General features: G+C 36.9%; 1 long non-coding RNA gene across 1 annotated transcript in view; it reads right to left on the reverse strand.

The window, feature by feature from the left end:
- The window catches only part of LOC102766877, a 95,781-nt gene that overhangs the window by 28,597 nt on the left and 61,667 nt on the right, over positions 1–5,517 (reverse strand). The window lies entirely within an intron of this gene.

Here is a 5,517-nt window from a genome sequence, read left to right on the forward strand (position 1 = left end):
GGGAAAAATCTTCAGAGTAGATTAACAAGGTAGTATCTCCAAAATACATAAAGCACAAGTTCCCAAGTTTCACCTTGCCCAGTTTCCCAGTCTCTAGAATACTGGTTCCTTATGTGTAACAGCGAGACATAGAAGATTTCCAGGTATAACTTTATCCTGTCATATTTTAGTTGTATCTAGAGAGGAATCAAAGGCAAGAGTTGATCCATTAATACCGCCACAGTGTTGATTTTCGCTGTTCTCCCTGAAAGATGAGAGAGCTGGCAGAGCCTACTGCCCGTTTCTTCCCCAATGCACTTTCTGTCACAGCACTTATCAAATAAAGCTTCTGCTTCAGTTACAAGTATTTGTCTGTGTTAGGTATGCAGTCCACATGCCTTTCTCCTTGTAAACACTTGGATTAACTTCTGGATTTTGTTATCATGTGAATAGAGATCAGCTAATTCCAGAAGTTGCCAACTACTTTAACATTTCCTGGAATTGATTTTGCATTACTTGGCATGCAAATTCTTTCAAGGATTCTTCCATTCTCAGAATTTACAGTCTACATTTGTAATTCTTTCAAGACATTCTAAATGTAAACCTCTAAAATTTGATTAGGGATTGGTAGTACTGGCCAAACCTACAATATTCTGGAAGGTAAAATAAACACCTGCTTCTTTTATGAGAACATTTACATCATATGCTCTATCTTTTACTGTGATCTGTCATGACCTATGTCAATCTAAATACCATGTAGATGGCTGGTTTCAAACAAAATACTCAAATATTGCAACTTCTCCATCTCTATTGATAAGATCCTATTTGACATTTTCTCTTTACCAGGTTTCTTGGACCCCTATAGTTTCCCAACTCTCTTCCTACTTCTCTGATTCCATCACTACATGCTCCTTTTTTCCTTACCCCAAGGTTAGGTTCCCTCTCAAAGATCTCTCTAGGATGTTTTTTCTCTGTTATACTTTTTTAAATTACTTTGAAAATAGTCCCTTATATATCATAGACATGCAATAAAAATGTATTGCATACAAGGTAGAATACGAGGGCTGTAAATGAGGCACACATGAAGTGTTAAATGAGAAGGAACAAAGGGAAAAGTTATTTCCAGCCAGATAAAAAGAGAAAAACATTTCAGACAGAATTTAAATTTTTAAATGATCTTGTAGTATGCAGTATATAGAATTTGGGAATGCAGGAATGGAGAGAAAGAAATCCAACACAAAAAATTCAGCATAAGAATATAAAAAGTGCCCTCGCAGGTTTGGCTCAGTGGATAGAGCATCAGCCTGCGGACTGAAGGCTCCGGGTTCAATTCTGGTCAAGGGCACATGCTCAGATTGCAGGCTTGATCCTCAGATTGGGGCTCTGCAGGAGGCAGCCGATCAATGATTCTCTCTCATCATTAATGTTTCTATCTCTCCCTCTTCCTTCCTTTCTGAAATCAATAAAAAACATATTTTTAAAAAAAGAATATAAAAAGTATCTTGTAAATAGTAAGAATTTAAGTGATATTAGGGTCAATTATAACATGAAGTTGAGTGGTGAGAAATATTTGGAAGGTCCAGATCTGGTTTCCTTAAGGACAATCACTATAAAGTTCAGACTTTATTCTCTTAATAATGGGAGATATTCTGAGTGTGTGAATAGGAGTCCTGCATCCACATGTAGTCTGAAACTATATCTGAGATGGCTTCCTAGAATGGGAAAACAAGGGTCAACTTAGGACATCATCACACAGGCTGGTGAATGACAAGCCATGCTGGCCGGGAGTCAGCCTGCACTGGCTCGTGAGAGCCACATGCTAAATTTTCAGGATTTTTGTGAGTCAGTTTTTACATACAATCATTATTAAAAATTAAATTACCTATGTTTATAATTAAAGGATTTACATTTTAAATAGAGGTAATAAATACTCAAAACTGCTCACTGAATACTTATTTTACTATTATCTATGCCTTTGGGGTTATATGTATCTGTAAGATGCAAATAATATGAAATGGTGTACTGTTGTACACCTCTTCCCAACTCAGTGTTTAGTGACTTTATGGTGGTAGCTTGAAATCAGTCAGGATTGGAATATTTACACTACAGCAATTGACAAATGCTAAAATCACAATCATGATGATTTGTTTAATTGATTTTCTAGATTTAAGAAAATAATGGAGAAAATTATAATAAGGTAAATTCAACTTAAAAGTATGTCATACCTTTAGTTATTCCATTGTGAATAGCTCAAAACTTTATACACTATAATTCTAATAAAAATTATCCAGAAGTTGTTCATGTCATTATTGAGTAAGTAAAGTTCCAACTTATGTCTTTACTTTTTCAGAAGGTTTATATCAGAATCACAGTTGTCATTAGTTGCAACCGTAAGTTGGTTGGCTATGGGTACAAAAGTTTAGCAAATATCAACAAAAGCATTCTGTGAGAATCAATTAGATCTATGGAATTTACAGTAAAGAGCATAATGCATTTTTTTATACTTTTAAACTGGTGCTACATATGCTTTATATAGATAAAATTTATAATAAACATGTATATTTCTGTGTGCGCATATATACATACACATTTTGGGGGATGGGGATGTCATTACACACTGCTGGCAGCATTACCTTAGCAGTAGAAATGGGGAGGAAGGCATACTTTCAAAAAATATTTTAAGGCGATAATACAATGAAAACTAATTAAATATAAGAGGGTGAGTAGTGATTCAGAGATGTGTGAAGTTCTGAGGGCATTGACATGTAGTTTGGGTAAATATGAAGCAGAGGTAGAAAAGATTTGTGAGGAATGCTAGTTCAGTTTTTGACTGCTGTATAGATTTGGGAGTCATCGGCATTGAGAATAGTGCCGATGACTCCCAAAGGAAACCCTCCCGTTCTAGTGAAACACAGTTAAGAGAGGAAGACAGCAAATCCATGATTATAGTGCAGTATGTAAAGTGCTATGGTAAAGGAATGCACCTTCTGCTAAGAGAGCCAAGCCAAAAAAAGAGGTGAAAAGCATTATAAGAGGCTGAGCAAATTCCATGTCCTGTCTCATGTACTGAAGGAAGATAATGTATTTGATACATAGATATAGCCAAAGAGTATCTGGAGGAAAGAGTACACAGAGGAAAGAAAAAAGGTATGGAGGAGAGGCAAAAATCCACCTATGCCAGAAAGCTTTAACTTTATTTTGTAGAAAATTGATAACTTTCAAAGGATTTTATGCAGTTATCACTTTGACAGCACTGTGGACGGTGGATTAAAAGGATAAAAGTTGGGGAATAAGACCAGACAGAAGTCTTTCAAAGCAATTTTGGAGAGAAATGCTAAAGCTTTGAACTCAGGTAGTGATAGAAAAGTGGAAACTTAGTTAAAATCATAATTACTTAGTGACTGGATGTTTACATAAAAAGGGTCAAATGACCTCCAGGTGTATGTTTTGGTTCACTGGATGGGTAGTAATGCCTTTTAAATAGGTAGCATAATTATATAATTGATCATATAAACCAGGACAGATTTGGGAGCTAAAATTAATGGACATTACAGAATTTTTAAATTATCTTGCATTGACTAAAAATTATTTTTATATTATAGGTGGAACTATATACTGGCTCTACTCAATAATGAATTTCAAAAATAAAATTATTTCTAAAAAACTGTCACTTTTATTTTTATGACAAGAATATATCAGTTTGTTTACACACAGCTATGACTTATCTGTGTACCATGATCAATTCTACTCCATATATGTCTATTCCATATGCCTGCTCCATAATTTTTATAATTTGTTAAGAACAGTGTTTTTACTATGATGCTGAATTCTCCACAATTTGTTTGAAAACTAAATAATGCAATCCAAGTAGCTTTTCATAGCACATTACTTTGTTCAAAAAATGTTACCTGTTATTATTTTTATTACTATGAAATTTGTTTGCCCTAAGATTTGGAGTAAAGATAAAAGCAGATAACAATGTGTGAAGGTATCTATTCCAAGAGCAGCTGCAAGACCCTCAGATACCATGGTCACCACAGATACCCTCAGACACCACACAACATAGAACTCTGCTTCACATCTCTTCAAATGTAAACTGAAGGGATCTATTTTCTCTTTTCTACAGAATTTGTGAGTGATATTTTGTTTTTCAAACATAATCACATTACTGGTTAATCATCTGTAGATTATGCGCTTTGAACCCCATGTCCTAAGAGTGGAATCAAATTGGAACTGAATTTCACATGCAACCTGGTGAAGAGAAGGTGAATGAATCAGTGAAGTTTTTTCATTGTCTTCTAGATCCCCAACCTTCCATTTATATTCCTCCTAACCCCCTCTCAATGGTAATTCCACCCACATATGCAGAAGCATTGAATTTCTAAGTTACTTTCTACCATCTCCTCCACCCCCACCCCCCCCACATACACTCTCATCAAAAAAGGAAGAGATTTAATATCTGCCATTTATAGATGTTAACTGATTGATTGACTAATGGCACTTGAGTGTGAATGAGTTTCTGTAAATGCTTAACCATAGTCAGGCCTATGTATTTTGATCCTTTTTTCTCTAATTAGAACTGAAAAAACTGTATCCCTGTTAAAGCAATTTCAAGCATCTGAGAGAAGAAAGGCAAGAATGGTTCTGAGAGGTAAGGCCCACACTAAAGGTAAATCTGCTTGACTCCTTTTAGGATAATTGCGTGTGTGTTTTGGAGGGACGAAAGACTTCTCCTTGAAATGGCCTCTTAATCACTGAAGGAGACAGGTGAGGCTGTTAGAGACCTGTTCCTCTGTGTGTGGCTGCTGCTGTTTCCTGACCTCTGCACTGGCCTGGCGCCCTGCCACCCAGGACAACTATGTTTCTTGGGGTTTCTTTTACAGAAGCTTCACTTGATTCCAGACCAGATCATACACTGGGGTTGGAAGGCAATCCCACTAATGTAGGGTAGGTTGTTAGATGAACGAGCTGCAGGTAGACTATGGTGTGAGTTAAGACCAGCAGTCAGATTCATGGTTGTGCTCAAAGATGCTAAGTAGAGAATCCAGCTCTCTGGATTAATAAGATGCTCAAGGAGCCTGGACCAGACATCAGGAAGAAATCCAGGTCATCAGTAGGAGAAAGTGAAGGCATAATCTTCAAGATCAGGGTCCTAAGCAAGCCTGTGGTATTTGAGAAGAACGCAGAATAAAAGTACTGATTTGGAAACCAAGACTAGATGAATCACTGAGACTGTAGTCCCTGGAAACAGCTGCCACCTTGGGGTGAGGCAAGAAGGTTCCATATTCTGTGCAAGAATTCTTTTGGGGTCTTTCTCTAGTCATGTTACTTCACATGAACAAGGAATATACTATGCTAAGGAGAAATGCCCATCTGAAGCTTGTGCCCAGAATCTACACTCTTGCTCAGATGACCCTGAGCCTGTTTCTGGAGCCTGAACATGACCTTTCCATGTCCATTCTTTAAGTAACTGACAGCCCCACCTGTGTGGGCACCATTAGTGCTGAGCTGAGGCTATGAGGTGACTTTTAGGGAAAG

Source organism: Myotis davidii, unplaced genomic scaffold (genome assembly GCF_000327345.1).
Source record: "Myotis davidii unplaced genomic scaffold, ASM32734v1 scaffold44, whole genome shotgun sequence".
NCBI lineage: Eukaryota > Metazoa > Chordata > Mammalia > Chiroptera > Vespertilionidae > Myotis > Myotis davidii.